A 19,500-nucleotide genomic window follows, 5' to 3' on the forward strand; every position below is an offset into this window, starting at 1 on the left:
AAAACAGTCAACACACGGAGAAGCCGAGTGTGGAGTAAAATAAGGATGTACAAAAGGGAAGCTGCAAGGAGCCATCAGGCCTACACATGGTAGTCACTGGGAAGGAAGGCATGGCAAGGACAAGCATCACAGAAAGAAACCACATCCACTGTCACAAAAACTGGAACTGACTCGTAAACTGTCCAACACAAAGAAAAAAAAATGACAAACAAAATAACAATAAAAAATAAATAAATAAATAAACAGTGACATCTTGACCCCAAAAGCTGATAAATACACTAATGAACACTGAAGGAGAGAGAGTTTCCAGTCAGTTTGCATACATTTCTTAAGACAACACATGGAATGATGGTCCAGCTTAATCAAAGCTTCCTACTGTGTTAACACCAATCTGTACACATACTTGTGGTGAAAATACACATCCTTATCTCCTGTAACATACATATCATTCTTAACACATTGTACCCACTCCTACACATCCTACCTAATGCATCCTTCACACACTACCTTCCTTCCAAATCATCCTTAACCATCCTCACACAGTGTACAGGATATCCTCAGCCTCTCCTACACATCCTTCACACACCAATCTGCCGCCCTACATATCCTTTGCCTCTCCCACACACTCATGTATTTCAAATTTCCTTTCTGGCAAATTCTACTCACAAAACTAATATATCTATACTTTTTGGAATGGTTGTTTTTTTTTATCATTAGTTTGAGCAATGGGGCCTGTTCTCTCTCTCTCTCTCTCTCTCTCTCTCTCTCTCTAAAGTACAACAGGAATGAGATGCAATCATACAAAAACCATTGCAATAATATCCTTAAAAATAACAAGAATCACATCTTAGTACTAATCTTCCAGTAGTGAACAAGATATCAACAGTAGTGAAAATAAAAGATGCTTGAATGAAGTACAAATCCCTCACACACACACACACACACACACACACACACACACACACACACACACACACACACATGAACCTCAACAAATACAGCGACTAATATTTTTAACTTTTTGGGGTGGAAATCCTCAACAAATACAGCGACTAATATCTTGGGGTGGAAATCAAGAGTAAAAACTGCCACTTTCTTTTGCCATACAAGCAGAAGAGTTGTAGCAGGTCTTGGCCCACTCACACCCTGAACAGGACAAGGGTGACAACAGGAAGTATAAACTGATTAACCGTGAAATTAATGTACCAAACCAAAAAATCTAACACATTACTTCTATATTTTTTTTAGTTTACAATGGCATAAAATAATATATATATATATATATATATATATATATATATATATATATATATATATATATATATATATATATATATATATATATATATATATATATATATATATATATATATATATATATATATATATATATATATATATATATATATATATATATATATATATATATATATATATATATATATATATATATATATATATATATATATATAAACACCACTGCTATATTATTTTTCAATTTTATAATGATCTATAGAATGAAAAAAAACTATTTATATTTTCTAGTTTACAATGACAAAAAATTTAAAGAAACAATAATTTCTCCTCCATTTTCTAGGTTACACTGATACATCAACTCAAAACACATCATTTTTTTACTCTACTTTACACAAATTAATCTAAACTAAACATCAATCCCTTTCTTTTACAGCTTTGTACTGCTTTACATTCCAGTTCATTATAAATCTCTCTCTCTCTCTCTCTTTTAGCCTTTTTCTCATTCATATATAAACTCAAACCAAACTTATTTCTTCTGAACTAAAAAAAATTGCTATATATCCCACCATTATATTCATCTCTTATATTCTTTCTAATTAACAAAGATACATCCCCCCAGCACACACACACACACACACACTAAGCCCCACTGTTCTATACATTCCAAAACACCACATTTTTTTTTTTTTTCATTTCACTTATTCATCTTTTATCATTTTATCTACAGATTAGCAACTCAATTTCACTTCCTCATTATCCTTCCCAGACAAAAAACATCCTTCACCACATCCAACTGGCATCCTATGACCCTCCTGCCTGGCTTCTGTCTTGTCCTCAGGTGTTGCAGAAGTTAAATAATTGATATTCCAAATATCATCAGACTGATGATGCATTCTTATTCTCAGTTTCATACCACCACCAGCACCACCACCACCACCACCACTTGTCTTAACCTCCTTAGCTCCTATTTTCTTCTTAGCCGGCAACGTTTTCTTCATCTTGTGCCCCGGCCCTGTTGCTCCACCCAGCCCCCGCCCTGGCCGCCCCAGTACAAACCCCCCAACCACACCCCAGGAGTGTGCAGGGCCAATGTTAGGGTTGCGCCGGGGCAGTTAGCGTGGGGGCATCTGGGGGGTGGGTAGGATGCCGCAGCCAGACCCATAGTACTGGTCGTCCTGTTGGTAAAGTGGTGGAGTTAGTGTTGTTACTGCTACTACTAATGCTGCTACTATTACTACTACTACTACTGCTACTGTTACTGTTGTTGTTGATGCTATATTACTTTGGTGCTTTTTGTTTTATATAGTGAATTGTTATGGTTCCTAATACTACTACTGCTGCTGCTACTGGTCCTGCCATTAAGTTTTACATATGGATTTAATCTTTCTTTTATACAGTTAAATAACATCCTGCTATCACTATTATTACCATTACTACTTTGACCAAGCTACCTCTACTACTGGTATTACTTCTACTATTACTACTACTACTACTAATAACACAACTAGATATTTTACTGCTATCTCTACTATGATCAAACTATCACTACTACTACTTCTACTAGTACTGCTGTTACTCACCCAGTCCATCCTCCTCTTCTGTCTGCCTTCCCAGTCTTGCCCACTGTGCCTCTTCTTTCTGTGAGGAGACAGAGTTACAACCCACACACCCAAGGAACCTGACCCAGCCTATGCAAGACGACCTCTGTTAGCTGAGAGGAGAGGGAAAGAAGGAAACAGATGCACAAGAGGAAAGGAAACCAGAAACATTTAGGCTGATGCAAAGATATGGTTTGAAAAGTAATAATGAACAGGATATATCGTGATGCAATGCTATTTTCATTTTGGCTCGTTGTTTGTTGAGAAAAACCAAGAAAACATTTAATTCTTCCTTAAAGTTGTGAAAATAAAACAAAAAATAAAGAAATAAAGAAATAAAGAAATAAAATTAAATAAAGAAATGAAGAAATAGACAGAATATCAATATCCTTTTTTTTCTTGCTGGTTATTTGATTTTTTTTTGGATAATGTTGAAATAGCACTAGTGTTTTTTATCTTTGCGTTAGGTTAAGATTAATTCCGTTCATTAGTCTCAGTGCCGGTCAATTCATTCTGTAGGTAACAACTTGATAAGGCATCACACTCTGCCCAGAAACAAGCAGTAAGTGTCTGGAAATTACTAGGCAAGGATTACCACCATATCCCCAAAACTCTCATTACTTTTCATCATATTTATTGAGTTTTTAAGCAATTATTCTACTTTCCTTTGCTGGTTATTTGATTTTTTTTTACATGACCACCTTAGCCGTACCTGCCGCCGCCGTAGGGGTCACCATACTGCCGGCCGTACCCCTCCCTGACCCTGCGGCGTGACTCTCAGCCTAAGCACCCATCAGACTCATCCTGCCTCACTCACTCCTGCAAAGAAAATAAAGATAAAAAATAACAATAATCATCTTCCTGCCTTTTCTTTCCTTGCATCTAGAATTACTTAACCACTTGGGGAAGATGACTCTTAGCAAGGCGTTAAATAATGCGTCACGGCAGCAGGGAGGTGGGTGTGGTGGCGTGTGGGTGGTGTTGGTCTGAGCGTTGTGGGGTGGTGCTGGGAGTCCTTGCTGAATGGTGTTATGTATTCTTATTCACACTTATGTTTCTTTCCTTTTCGTTGTGACAGCTATATCAAGCTTAGGGTGTTCTGTGGGGACTTCCGAGGCATACGGTAACTGTGTCCTGTCCTCTGGTGGTGAAATATACGTCTGTGCTGTACATTAGTTCTTTAAATGTCCTTGCCTGTCACTCCACTACTACGCCGCGCCCTTCAAGTCGCCTCCAACAATACAATAAATAAAATACAATTAAACATTCCGGAACTGACGAAGGTACTGAAGGAACCTCTATAATTGGACTTTTCTCACATCCAAAGCATGTTTCTTATACAATTCTCCACTAGCCTGTAAGGTATAATTCATCTCTCACTTCACACATACTCAAGGACAGTAATTACCATAAAAAATTATGAATGCTATTGATAAGTAAAGAAATAATAAGTTTATGGCTATATCAAGATTTTTTGCTTTGAGCCTAAATCATCTCTTTCTCTTACATATTCATCTAAGTGATACAAAATTCCAGTCCTTTTAATAATGACTCCATTTACTAGGCATAGATAATTTTTACAGCAGCGGGAAGAGGGTGGCCAACTCGGACTATATATTAATAACAGCTGTCTGTGTAAGATGATGGAACGGATAATATTGAATAGGCAAGGTGGGCCATGTACTCTCTGGCAATGTACATGGCTTCCTAAAAGGTCATTCCATAAGTCATTGTTTTGTTGAGTGCCTTATAAATAAGGATGCTACCTGCAGAGCTTTCGTTGATCTCAAGAGTGCCTTCGACAGGGCCAACAAAGATGTTATTGTTGCGCCCACCCCTCACTCCGGGCGGGCGTGTTATCCACACGGGTACGGGTCGAGAAACTAGAGCAGCGGAGTCACACTCTGAACGCCGGGACAAGGCGCGCGCACACACACACACACACACACACACGAGGCCAGGGCACAAGGGAAAAACACGGGCACTATTTCCTAGGTTTATTGACAAATCCTCCGCAAGTACACTGCTTTACAAGTTCACAGGGGCACGACATGCACTCAACAGGCAGGCACACGCTGGCTTCCTCTCCGGCCACGCGTCTCCGCTCTCTCTCTCTGTTGAGTCTGTTCCCGCCTCTCCCAGTGCTGTCACCTCCCACAGTGCTGCCACCCGCACCAATACCCCTGGTGTAACATTATTATGAATTCATTTTCAAAGGTGTCAAAGGTAGATATTTAGGATGGATCAGGGACTATTTGTACAACAGAACAGCACAGGTTTGGTTTCAAGGTGCAGTCTCCTCTGAGGAAGTCTTTGAGCTTGGAACACCACAGGGTGGAGTCCTTAGTCCAATGCTTTTCAATGCTTTAATGGACAAAATTGCGCGTTGTTCCTTCCCACAGGTCACCCAGGTCCTCATCTATGCTGACGACATACTCCTCCAATGCCCCACACCCAGGACTCTCCAGTCAGCTCTGTCACAACGAGCAGCATTGTGTGTTCAAATGGGACTTGTAATTAATGAATATAAAACCAAATTTCAAGCCAAAGGGAAGGTCTCTCGACTGCCCACTGTAAATAATGTTCCCATCCCTAGAGTTCATACACATAAGTACCTGGGTGTACAGCTGAGTTTCAGGAAGTCACTCCACGCTGTACACTATGTTCGAGACCTCTGTCTGCCACGGCTAGCGCCACTGCGGCTGCTAGCAAACAGGGGCCTGGGGGCTGGCATTCCAGTTCTAAGGATGTTCTATATATCTGTTGTACGGTCCATCATTGACTACGCAGCTCCTATTTTAATACAGTTTAGTGCCACCCAGCTCCGTCCCCTGGAGATTGTTCAGAATGAAGCTATGAGAATAATTTTGGGATGCCCCAGGACTGCAAGGACTGAGGTCTTCAGAGCTGAACTGCACCTGCCGAGTATTATATGTAGGATACAGAAAATTACTTGTCGTACTGTTGGTCGGATGCTATGCACGGGCTCCGACTCTCTGAAGGGATCACTGACCCCCCTGTATCGTGATCCTCGGACTCCTACAACTCCATACCTCAGGAAGATCCTGGGAGTTCCTACAAGTGTAGGTATAGTCGAGGCCTGTATTAACGTTGTTATGTCACCGCTCCAACCCGTTTGGAACCCTCACCGTGTCACTGTTGATATTCACTCACTGCATCAGCCCAAGAGGAACTGGCTCCCTCATGTGCTGTAAGACATGTTCATGACTAAATTGTCCAAGTAGACCCCACGTTCAGGCTATTCATGTTTATTGTGATGGTTCAGTCAATGGCAGCAGGTCCGGATGTGGGCTGTTCATCCGCGATTACATTTCTGCCAATCGCTACACTGACACTGAGGTTTCCAGGCGGTTCCCTGCACACATGTCCTCCACTAGAACAGAACTGTGTGCTGTTCTGGAGGCGCTCCATATTGTGGCGCCTCTCCGTAAGGATGTATTCTTCTATGTTGACAGTCAGGCTGCACTGTATGCTCTCCAATCTACCTCCCCCATGGACTGTGATCTACTTAATAAATGTCTTGATCTCATCCACACCCTAGAAGGTGGTGGTGCCACGGTCCACTTCACCTGGATACCCTCTCATGTGGGTATCCCGCTTAATGAAGGGGCAGACCGCCTTGCTCAATGTGCCCTTCAGGACGACACAGTGGATCCTGGCGCTGAGTACACTGTGGGCTATGTTAAGAGTAGCATGAAGGACTTTGTACATAGTAGCATTAGTGATCAGTTGGAGCTTTGTTGCCAGTACAGAGTAGCATTAGTGATCAGTTGGAGCTTTGTTGCCAGTACAGAGTAGCATTAGTGATCAGTTGGAGCTTTGTTGCCAGTACAGAGTAGCATTAGTGAGCAGTTGGAGCTTTGTTGCCAGTACATAGTAGCATTAGTGATCAGTTGGAGCTTTGTTGCCAGTACATAGTAGCATTAGTGATCAGTTGGAGCTTTGTTGCCAGTACATAGTAGCATTAGTGATCAGTTGGAGCTTTGTTGCCAGTACATAGTAGCATTAGTGATCAGTTGGAGCTTTGTTGCCAGTACATAGTAGCATTAGTGATCAGTTGGAGCTTTGTTGCCAGTACATAGTAGCATTAGTGATCAGTTGGAGCTTTGTTGCCAGTACATAGTAGCATTAGTGATCAGTTGGAGCTTTGTTGCCAGTACATAGTAGCATTAGTGATCAGTTGGAGCTTTGTTGCCAGTACAGAGTAGCATTAGTGATCAGTTGGAGCTTTGTTGCCATAGGGGCAGTGGCAGTAGTCTTCACTATGTGCGTGCCTCCCAGAGCTGTGCTTACACCTATGGGAGACACACTGCATCACATGATAGGGTGGCAGTGAGGCTCAGATTAGGCTATAAATACTTTTGGGAAGTCGGTGCTTCTCCTGGCGTGTGCTGTGTGCTATGTGCTGCACCAAGGGGACACACTCTGCGTCATTATGTCACGGAATGTCCTCTCATTGCTACATTTAGGCTGCGAGGTCAACATGACTTGTATAGCCTCATTGACCATTTCTTAGACTCAGCCACTCTCAGGGAAATACTCAAGGAATATCCTACGTTTGCTCCCAGACCGTAGGATATTTATGCAATAAGGTGTGCAATATCTGTATTGATTTATTTACTCATATTTTTGTAATGTATACTATATTTTTACATTTTTGATACCCTACCCTTAAATCTTTGCCCAAGGGGTGGGTGGCAAGGTCCGTCCTCCTCCTTTGTTGTATTTCATTATTAATGCAACAATAAATGTATCAATCAATCAATCAGAGTTAAATATATATATATATATATATATATATATATATATATATATATATATATATATATATATATATATATATATATATATATATATATATATATATATATATATATTGAGGCAAAAGCTGGTATTTTTCTTCACATAAGCAGGTCTTGCATTTTGTAGTATTGTGATTATTTATTTATATTTACTTATTTGCTTTGAAAGTGGTGAGTTTTTATCCGTTGTGCTGCAGCTCCTCACACTAGTTGTATATATAGACAGGTAGAGTGTACATGTATGTATGTATGTATGTATGTATGTATGTGTTTATGTACTCAAGCTAGTGTGTACTGTTTTTCCAGAGTAGCTTTAATAACGACAACAGTACTGTTACTACTATTACTACTACAACAACAACTACTACAACTACTACTACTATTACTACTACAACTACTACTACTACTACTAGTGCTACAACAACAACAACAACAACAACTGTTGTGGTAGACGGTCACTGTTCTTCTCCTAAATCTATTAACAGTGGTGTTCCTCAGGGTTCTGTCCTGTCAACCACTCTCTTCTTACTATTCATTAATGATCTTCTAAACCAAACTTCTTGTCCTATCCACTCCTATGCTGATGATACCACCCTGCACTTTTCCACGTCTTTTCATAGACGTCCAACCCTTCAGGAGGTAAACATATCACGCAGGGAAGCCACAGAACGCCTGACTTCTGATCTTTCTAAAATTTCTGATTGGGGCAGAGCAAACTTGGTATTGTTCAATGCCTCAAAAACTCAATTCCTCCATCTATCAACTCGACACAACCTTCCAGACAACTATCCCCTCTTCTTCAATGACACTCAACTGTCCCCCTCTTCTACACTGAACATCCTCGGTCTGTCCTTTACTTATAATCTGAACTGGAAACTTCACATCTCATCTCTAGCTAAAACAGCTTCTATGAAGTTAGGTGTTCTGAGACGTCTTCGCCAGTTTTTTTCACCCCTCCAGCTGCTAACTCTGTACAAGGGCCTTATCCGTCCATGTACGAGTATGGAGTATGCATCACATGTCTGGGGGGGTTCCACTCATACTGCTCTTCTAGACAGGGTGGAATCAAAAGCTTTTCGTCTCATCAACTCCTCTCCTCTAACTGACTGTCTTCAGCCTCTCTCTCACCGCCGCAATGTTGCACATCTAGCTGTCTTCTACCGCTATTTTCATGCCAACTGCTCTTCTGATCTTGCTAACTGCATGCCTCCCCTCCTTCCGCGGCCTCGTTGCACAAGACTTTCTTCTTTCTCTCACCCCTATTCTGTCCACCTCTCTAACGCAAGAGTTAACCAGTATTCTCAATCATTCATCCCTTTCTCTGGTAAACTGTGGAACTCCCTGCCTGCTTCTCTATTTCCACCTTCCTATGACTTGAATTCCTTCAAGAGGGAGGTTTCAAGACACTTATCCACCAATTTTTGACCACTGCTTTGACCCTTTTATGGGACTGGCATTTCAGTGGGCATTTTTTTTTATTATATTTTTGTTGCCCCTGGCCAGTATCCTTCCTACATAAAAAAAAAAAAAACTACTACTACTACTACTACTACTACTACTACTACTACTACTACTACTAATAATAATACAACTACTACTACTACTACTACTACAATTACAAGTGATACTGCTACTACTACTACTACTATTACTACTACTACTACTACTACTACTATTACAAGTGATACTGCTACTACTACTACTACTATTACTACTACTACCACTACTGCTTCGACAAAACAATAAAAAACATAAACATACTACAAGGAAGACTCACTTGAAGAGAAGATCAAGGACAAAATTGATATTGTGGTGAACCATTTCTGCTCTCATACACTTCGTATATAATGGCACCTCAAGCCACTCAGAGAGAGAGAGAGAGAGAGAGAGAGAGAGAGAGAGAGAGAGAGAGAGAGAGAAAGAGAGAGAGAGAGAGAGAGAGAGAACGAACAACAACATAAAAAATAACAAGAAATAACAAACAACCTAACTCAACCATCTCTCACTTTCACTCTCCCTCTCCCTCCCATCCCCTCCCTCTCCCTCTTCCTCTCTCCCATTCCTTAACTACCTAACCACGCTGCCCATCATAGCCCACATCCTGCTCTTCTTACCCCAGTACCCTCTCTCACTCTCACTTTCTCACTCTCTCTCTCAGTCCCGTCTTAAACGTTACTCGTGTCGCATCTCCACCAGTCAATCAGTCAGTCAGTCAGTCAGCCTGCCAGAAAACTAGTCAGCCAGTCAATCAGTAATCCGGTAAGTCAACCAGTCATCCAGTCAATAAGCCGGTGAGTCAGTCAATTACCCAGTCAGCCAGTCAGATACCAAGTCAAACAGTCAGTCAGTCAGTCAGCCAGTCGGTCAGTCAGTAAGCCGGTAAGACACAGTTGCCCAGTCAGCCAGTCAGATATCCACTCAGCCAGCCAGCCAGTCAGTCAGCCATTCATCCATCCATCCATCTATTCAGCCAGCCAGCCAGCCAGCCAGCCAGTCAGTCAATCAGTCAGTAAGCCGGTAAGACAGTCAGTTGCTCAGTCAGCCAGTCAGATATCCAGTCAGTCAGTCAGTCAGCCATCCATCCATTCATCCATCTATTCAGCCAGCCAGTCAACCAGCCAGCCAGCCAGTCAGTCAATCAGTCAGTAAGCCGGTAAGACAGTCAGTTGCTCAGTCAGCCAGTCAAATATCAAGTCAGTCAGTCAGTCAGTCAGTCAGCTACTCACCCTCCCATCCGCCCACTACTACTACTACTACTACTACTACTATCAATATTTTTATCCTTGTTATTCGTATGTGGAAATAGTAGTTTTAATTGGTATTAGTGGTAAGAGTAATAGTAGTAGTGTTAACACACACACACACACATACACACACCAGTCTATCAATCAGTCTATCTATCTATCTACCTATTTGTCTGTCTGTCTAGTTAATTGCCTTCTACCTATCTATCTATTTATCAATCTATCTAACCCCTAGCCCAATCAACATCCTCCTACATCCCAACGACCCTTCCCAACCTCCACAACGCCCCCCACACCTGCCACACACACACCTGCAGGCTCCGTTCTGTCGGCAGGTCCACACACTAGCGGGCACCAACTGGTACTGCAAGCTGAAGTGTTTGCCAGGTGCAGACCAGGTGTAGTAAGTCATGTGGTGTATTACATCTACGTACAGCCCCCTCCTGCACCTCCACCAGCAGCTGTGTGGGCGCCTGTGGGGGAGAGAGGTAGATTAGGTGGGTGGTTGGTATGTGGGTGAGTAGATTGTAAGTATTGTTACGTTGGGTCTAGTTACGGTAGGTTAAGTTAGGTTAGGTTAAGTTAGGCTGAGTTTTGTGGACGCCTTGGGATGGGTAAAGAGATTAGAAGAGTAGATAGGGACGTTTGGTAAGGTTTGGTTAGAGATAGATGGGTAGATAAATAGATTAGGTTAGGTTAAGTTAAGGTAGGATAGGGACAGATGGGTAGGTGGATAGATTATTCAATATTCACGTGTTGTTATGTTGTAGTGTTGTGTCTTAATATTTCACAGGAAAATAATAATTGTTCTCTCTTTCTCCTTTCAGATACGCATGCACACACGCACGCACGCACGCACGCACGCACGCAAAGTGATAGTTATTACGTGTGGAAAGAGAATTGTGTGTTCTACTACTTCTTCTAATACTACTATTACTACTACTGCCGTGAAGAGTAAGTACCCTCATATTGTTGTTGTTGTTGTTGTTGTTGTTGTTGTTATTGTTGTTGTTGTTGTTGTTGTTGTTGTTGTTGTTACTATTCTTCTTCTTCTTCTTCTGATATAAAGGTATAAGTGTGTGTGTGTGTGTGTGTGTGTTTCGATCTTGCCACACTTAAGTAACACAACCGAAAAACTACCTTGAAAATTACCTTCCATCTCAATTTTCAACCGGTTTGTGAAAACATGTCGTTGTGGAGGAGGAGGAGGAGGAGGAGGAGGAGGAGGAGAAGAAGAGAAAAACATGTACAAATAACACAGTAGTAGTAGTAGTAGTAGTAGTAATAGTAGTAGTAGTAGTAGTAGTAGTAGTAGTAGTAGTAGTAGTAGCATAGTAGTAGTAGTAATAGTAGTAGTAGTAGTAGTAGCAGCATTAGTTTCGACCCAGTATACTACACTTACGTAAATAAATGCAAAACAAACAAAACGACAAATAAATCAGATGGATAGAGAGACAAATAATGACACACAAACACAAACACTGATAAACACCTAGATACACAAGGAAAATAAAACTATAGATACACACACACACACACACACACACACAAATAATCACACAGGTAAACTCTTGTATTAGGGAGGTGAACCGAATAGAATAATGGCGAGAGAAAGTAAAAAATCTTGTACAGTGAGGTGAGATGGATAGATAGATAAATAGATAGAGAGATAGACAAATAGACACACAGGTAAACTCAACAGACACGTGTAAACTCACCTGCCAGTCAGATAGATAGAAAAAATAGACAGACAGACAGACAGACAGACAGACAGACAGACAGATAGATAGATAGAGAGAGAGATAGAGAGATAAATATACAGGTAAACTCCTTCTGCTTATGCTGTCACCCTTTCTTCTCCGTTGGGCTCCTCCGATCACAATCTCGTATCTTTATCTTGTTCTATCACTCCAATCCCTCCTCAGGATCCCCCTAAGCGAAGGTGCCTCTGGCGTTTTGCCTGTGCTAGTTGGGGGGACCTGAGGAGGTATTTTGCTGATTTTCCTTGGAATGACTACTACTTCCGTGTCAGAGACCCGTCTTTGTGTGCTGAGCGCATAACAGAGGTGATAGTGTCTGGCATGGAGGTGTACATTCCTCACTCTTTTTCTCGTCCTAAACCTTCTAAACCTTGGTTTAACACAGCTTGTTCTCGTGCTATACATGATAGAGAGGTGGCCCACAAAAGGTACTTAAGCCTTCCATCACCAGAATCTCATGCACTTTATATTTCTGCCCGGAAACATGCCAAGTCTGTTGTCCAACTAGCCAAAAACTCCTTCATTAACAGAAAATGTCAAAACCTTTCAAGATCTAACTCCCCTCGTGATTTCTGGCATCTAGCCAAAAATATCTCCAATAACTTTGCTTCTTCTTCTTTCCCTCCTCTATTTCAACCAGATGACACCACTGCTATCACATCTATATCTAAAGCTGAACTCTTTGCTCAAACGTTTGCTAAAAACTTTACCTTGGACGATTCTGGGCTTGTTCCTCCCTCTCCTCCACCCTCTGACTACTTCATGCCACCTATTAAAATTCTTCGCAATGATGTTTTCCATGCCCTCGCTGGCCTAAACCCTCGGAAGGCTTATGGACCTGATGGGGTCCCTCCTATTGTTCTCCGAAACTGTGCCTCCGTGCTTGCACCTTGCCTAGTCAAACTCTTTCAGCTCTGTCTATCAACATCTACCTTTCCTTCTTGCTGGAAGTTTGCATACATTCAACCTGTTCCTAAAAAGGATGACCGTTCTAATCCCTCAAACTACCGTCCTATTGTTTTAATTTCCTGCCTATCTAAAGTTTTTGAATCTATCCTCAACAGGAAGATTCTTAAACATCTATCACTTCACAACCTTCTATCTGATCGCCAGTATAGGTTCCGTCAAGGCCGCTCTACTGGTGATCTTCTGGCTTTCCTTACTGAGTCTTGGTCATCCTCTTTTAGAGATTTTGGTGAAACTTTTGCTGTTGCCTTGGACATATCAAAAGCTTTTGATAGAGTTTGGCACAAAGCTTTGATCTCCAAACTACCCTCCTACGGTTTCTATCCTTCCCTCTGTAACTTCATCTCAAGTTTCCTTTCTGACCGTTCTATTGCTGCTGTGGTAGACGGTCACTGTTCTTCTCCTAAATCTGTTAACAGTGGTGTTCCTCAGGGTTCTGTCCTGTCACCCACTCTCTTCTTATTATTCATTAATGATCTTCTAAACCAAACTTCTTGTCCTATCCACTCCTATGCTGATGATACCACCCTGCACTTTTCCACGTCTTTTCATAGACGTCCAACCCTTCAGGAGGTAAACATATCACGCAGGGAAGCCACAGAACGCCTGACTTCTGATCTTTCTAAAATTTCTGATTGGGGCAGAGCAAACTTGGTATTGTTCAATGCCTCAAAAACTCAATTCCTCCATCTATCAACTCGACACAACCTTCCAGACAACTATCCCCTCTTCTTCAATGACACTCAACTGTCCCCCTCTTCTACACTGAACATCCTCGGTCTGTCCTTTACTTATAATCTGAACTGGAAACTTCACATCTCATCTCTAGCTAAAACAGCTTCTATGAAGTTAGGTGTTCTGAGACGTCTCCGCCAGTTTTTTTCACCCCTCCAGCTGCTAACTCTGTACAAGGGCCTTATCCGTCCATGTATGGAGTATGCATCACATGTCTGGGGGGGTTCCACTCATACTGCTCTTCTAGACAAGGTGGAATCAAAAGCTTTTCGTCTCATCAACTCCTCTCCTCTAACTGACTGTCTTCAGCCTCTCTCTAACCGCCGCAATGTTGCATATCTAGCTGTCTTCTACCGCTATTTTCATGCTAACTGCTCTTCTGATCTTGCTAATTGCATGCCTCCCCTCCTTCCGCGGCCTCGCTGCACAAGACTTTCTTCTTTCTCTCACCCCTATTCTGTCCACCTCTCTAACGCAAGAGTTAACCAGTATTCTCAATCATTCATCCCTTTCTCTGGTAAACTCTGGAACTCCCTGCCTGCTTCTGTATTTCCACCTTCCTATGACTTGAATTCCTTCAAGAGGGAGGTTTCAAGACACTTATCCACCAATTTTTGACCACTGCTTTGACCCTTTTATGGGACTGGCATTTCAGTGGGCATTTTTTTTATTAGATTTTTGTTGCCCTTGGCAAGTGTCCTTCCTACATAAAAAAAAAAAAAAAAAGACAGACACATGCAAACTCACCCGTCAGTCTCCACACACACACACACACACACACACACACACACACACACACACACACAATGATAGTCCTCGAGCTGGCGTGGCCGAACAAGTCGTCAACCTCTTGTAGTATCACGTGACCCTGGAGCTTTCACCTGTAACCCCACCCCTCCACCGCCTCGCCCCCACACCAGGTACCTCATCTGGCGAGGGGGGAGGGAGGGGCGTGGGTGCTGGTTCTCCCTTTGATCTGGTGAGGGGTGTGTTGGAAGTGGAGGGGGAGGGAGGGTAGGAAGCTATTGGGTGTAGCAGGAGTAAGAGGAGGAAGAAAAGGAGGAGGAGAAGGAGGGAGATAAGGAGAGGGCGGCTGCACAACACCTCCACTACTTTTCAAAGGCTCTACTTGAAGTTACAAGCAGCTTTTTGAAGGTGTTTTTACAGTTGTAGTGACAGATTAACTGGATTTGTACATTGTTACGAGGAGAAACACTGTCAAGAATCCTGGTGGTCATCTCTGTGGCTCTGGCAAACAGTCGTGGTGAGAGAGCAAAGCGTTTTAGAATACTGGTCTGGTCTGATCTCTCATTTAAATATACCAGTGACTTGACTCACGACTACACCACATTGTTTATCAGTTATGCAGCAACAGTATGACACAAAGTGACGCGTCAAAATGCATCGATAAATTTAAAGTTAGCAAGTCACCCGGGCCTGACACAATCTCTCCCCGCATCTTAACACAAGCGAAATCCGAATTAGTTAAACCACTAACCATATTGTTCAATAAATCCCTGCAGTTCGGTATAGTGCCTGATGAGTGGAATCTCGCTAACTAACTCCGATTGAAAAAAAAAAAAAAAACAGTAAATCTCTACCATGTAATTACCAACCAATTAACTCATACCGCTCTTCAAGACAGGGTGGTATCAAAAGCTTTTCGTCTCATCAACTCCTCTCCTCTAACTGACTGTCTTCAGCCTCTCTCTCACCGCCGCAATGTTGCATCTCTAGCTGTCTTCTACCACTATTTTCATGCTAACTACTCTTCTGATCGTACTAACTGCGTGCCTCCCTTCCTCCCGCTGCCTCGCTGCACAAGACTTTCTTCATTTTCTCACCCCTATTCTGTCCACCTCTCTAATGTATTCTCAATCATTCATCCCTTTCTCTGGTCAACTCTGGAACTCCCTGCCTGCTTTTGTATTTCCACCTTCGTATGACTTGAATTCCTTCAAGAGGGAGGTTTAAAGACACATTTCCTTCAATTTTTGGCTATCGCTTTGGACCCTTTTATGGGACTGGCATCTCAGTGGGCTTTTTTTATTGGATTTTTGTTGCCCTTGGCCAGTGTCAATTCTACATAAAAAAATAAAAAAAAAACTTAACCTCAGTTGTATTGAAAATGCTTGAAACACTAATAAGAGATAAACTCGTCAATCACTAAGAATAAAACAACTTCCTTAAAAATACTCAACACGGCTTCCGCAACAAACGCTCTTGTTTGACGAACCTTTTACACATCTTGTATATTCTGAAGCAGTATGACGAGAATAAAACGGTAGATATAATATATCTTGATTTTTGAAAAGGCCTTCGACAAAGTCCCCCACAAACGTTTACTGATTAAACTAAAATCACAGGGTATCCAATGCGACGTGTTGCGATGGGCTGAAAATGACTAAACAACCGTAAACAAAGAGTAGTAATAAATGGAAAAGCATCCAAATGGACTAACGTAACCAGCGGGGTGCCACAGGGATCAGTCTTACGTACCTGTTCTCTTCCTTGTTTATATCAACGACATAGATGAGGGTGTTACTAGCATAATATCGAAGTTTGCTGATGACACCGAAATTGCAAATTCCGTAGACTCTAACGAACAAGTAATAGAAATGCAGAAAAATCTAGATAATTAACAGACTGGGGGCAAACAAACCTGGCAGATGAGTGCAAAGGGCTTCACGTAGGGTATAGACACGAGAAAGCAAAGTATATTTTAAATGGTACCCAACTTAAAAGCGTTGACAACGAAATTGATTTAGGAGTGACAATATCGAGTAGCTTAAAACTTAGCCAACAATGTTCACAAGTCGTAAAGAAAGTGAATAAAGTAATTGGCTTAATCGGCAGATCTTTCGAATATAAATTCAAATTTGAATCTAAGGATACAGTCCTCACTTTGTATAACTCTTTAGTCCGTCCCCTTTTGGAATATTGCGTTCAAGCATGGCGCCCCTGCTACCAGAAAGACATTGATCAATTAGAAGGAGTTCAGCGTAGAGTAACAAAAATGATACCAAGCCTAACAAACAAACCATACGAAGAGCGTCTTAAACAACTCAATCTTTTCCCATTAACACAAAGAGACTAAGAGGCGACTTAATACAGGTGTTTGAAATCATCAAAGGCATTGATAACATGGACTGCAATAACTATTTCACGATACTCTTTTCAAATTATACGCGAGGAAACGGTTGCAAAATTGTTGGGAAATCCTTCAACTCTCACGAATCAATTTTTTTTTTTTTTTTTCCAGCAAGTAGTAAATCCCTGGAATGGGCTTCCTCGACACGCGATAGACTGCAACACCGTTGAAAGTTTTAAAAGCCATCTTGATAAATCGCCTGCAATCTGCGGCTAACACCGTTTGTTTGTTAGTGATTAACTTCCTTGCCTATAGGAAATGGGAGGACTTCATTTCATATATTTTCTTTCTTTATTGTAAAATTTTCTTCGTTTTTTTTTTTTTTTTTTTTTTCTTCTCTAACCCCGTAAGGTATTTCTTTCCGACCTGTTTTCCTGTACGGCTCATGCCGGAGGGAGCGGAGGGAGGGGAAAAAAACCTTCCGCTTTCCTGTCCTTTTCTTCTACTATCAGGCAGGAGGGATGTGTGACAGTGTTTGGGAGGCAGGAGGGATGTGTGACAGTGTTTGGGAGGCAGGAGGGATGTGTGACAGCATTTAGAATGTGCAGGCTGGGTGTTGAAAGCTATGGGTTAGAGAGTTTGACCTCCACTGAAGTGTAAGGGTGTTGGAACTTGTTAGGGAAAGGATGGGAAGAGAATAAGAGAATAAGAGCAGGCAAGGATGGAGTGATGGAGTCTGTGACGGAAGGGATAAGAGGTGAATGAGAGAATTTGAATATGTAAGGATGGAAACAAATGAAGGATGGAGTGATGGAGTGTGTGAGGGAGAGGATAGGAAGGGAATAAGAAGACTTAAACATGCAAGGATGGAAATAAATGAAGGATGGAGTATGTGAAGGAGACAAGATGAGAGAAAGAAAATTAGAACATTCAAGGTGGAAACAGATAGAGGATGGAGTGATGGAGTGTGTGAGGAAGAGGAAGAGGACAAGGGAAGAATCAGAGGGTTGGAGCATGGATGGAGGAAATACAAGGACAGGAATAAACAGATGGATAAATAAATAGGGAAAGTAAAGGAGGCTTGGAAAATATGAAACTGTTGAGGAAATGTAGAAGAGCTGGAAAGTACTTGATAGAATAATGACATTACAAAAAGTAATTAGTGACGTGAGAGATCTGGTGATATAAAAGAAGTTGAAAATTAATGAAAATATTAATTATGGTATTGTTGATGATGTGTTGATTGTAATGCAGCACAATCTGCCACCAGGAAAGCCTTCAGGTTGTTGAGAAATGACCCAAGAATCTTCAGGGAGACCGCATCAGTATGGTCAACGCTAACACCTATAGATATGTGAGTAGTAGTAGTAGTAGTAATAGTAGTAGTAGTAGTAGTAGTAATAGTACTAGTAGTAGTAGTAGTAGTAGTAGTAGTAGTAGTAGTAGTAGTAGTAGTAGTAGTAGTAGTAGTAGTAGTAGTAGTAGTAGTTGTTGTTGTTGTTGCTGTTGCTGTTTTCATCGTTGTTGTTTACTGACTAAAACACAAGTAATACAAAAAGTTACAATATCATTTTTTGTCCAACTTGAATATAAATAAAAATAAAGTCATGTAGATGTGTAATAAGCATAAGACACACACACACACACACACACACACACACACACACACATGGAGCATTCACAGCTTTAAAGATGAATATGAAAAATTAACTTTAAAAGATGGAACATGTTGTGTGGCTATCTGGGCCAGTACATGCCACGCATTTCTCTCAAAGCTAATTATAATTCATAATCAATTTTTTTGGTGTATTTATTTCAGGAAAAAAAAAAAAAAATGACTCGACAGCCAACATTTATTTTTCATTAAATATTCTTAATTTTCACTCAATTCATATATATTTTTTTTTTTACCTCCTTACTGATTTACAAAACTATAGGACCAAACACTGTTTTTAAGTTCATAGAAAGTACTCAACATACTGAAAGTATTAATATAGATTTAGTTTGTCCAACATTCTGAACTGAATTATTTAGAAAAAATTTTATTAGTTTTGTTCCAAGAACATTTAACACCTTATCTCTGGATAAGAAAAAAAAAATGAAAGAAGGAAAACTATATAGATATTAAAAAGAAATAAAAGAACATTTATTATCTTTATAAAATATATAATATCAATTGTAACTCAATCTTTTTCTTCATTTATTGCTGTAGATAATGTCACTAATTACTATTACTAATGTGTTAATAATAATCTAAATACAAGTATAATTCTGTAAGTCATTATGCTATTAGTATTTTGTTGAAATTATTATTGTTTCCCACAAATGTTCCAGTTATATTACTCATGTATATATATGTATGTATGTATGTATGTATGTATGTATGTGTGCATATGTACGTGTATGTATATGTATGTGTATATGTATGTATGTATGTATGCTTAAGTGTATATGTAAGTATATGTATGTGTGTATGTGTGTGTATATGTAAACTTGTGTGTGTGTGTGTGTGTGTGTGTGTGTGTG

General features: G+C 40.8%; 2 long non-coding RNA genes across 3 annotated transcripts; one reads left to right on the top strand and one right to left on the bottom strand.

The window, feature by feature from the left end:
• Positions 1 to 1,487: 1,487 nt before the first annotated feature.
• On the bottom strand, positions 1,488 to 10,844 carry LOC135113936 (uncharacterized). Of its 2 annotated transcripts, none has more exons than XR_010275132.1 (4): positions 10,734 to 10,844; positions 3,568 to 3,674; positions 2,838 to 2,895; positions 1,488 to 2,432 (listed from the first exon to the last, which is right to left on the bottom strand). It is a non-coding gene; the product is annotated as an uncharacterized LOC135113936 (long non-coding RNA). The 2 variants fall into 2 exon arrangements; XR_010275134.1 differs by lacking the exon at positions 10,734 to 10,844 and adding an exon at positions 4,622 to 4,735.
• LOC135113937 (uncharacterized) lies at positions 9,825 to 18,328 on the top strand. Its single transcript, XR_010275135.1, has 3 exons — positions 9,825 to 9,937; positions 11,250 to 11,376; positions 18,245 to 18,328. It is a non-coding gene; the product is annotated as an uncharacterized LOC135113937 (long non-coding RNA).
• The last annotated feature ends 1,172 nt before the right edge of the window (positions 18,329 to 19,500 follow it).

The sequence above is a fragment of the Scylla paramamosain genome, chromosome 26, assembly GCF_035594125.1.
Source record: "Scylla paramamosain isolate STU-SP2022 chromosome 26, ASM3559412v1, whole genome shotgun sequence".
NCBI lineage: Eukaryota > Metazoa > Arthropoda > Malacostraca > Decapoda > Portunidae > Scylla > Scylla paramamosain.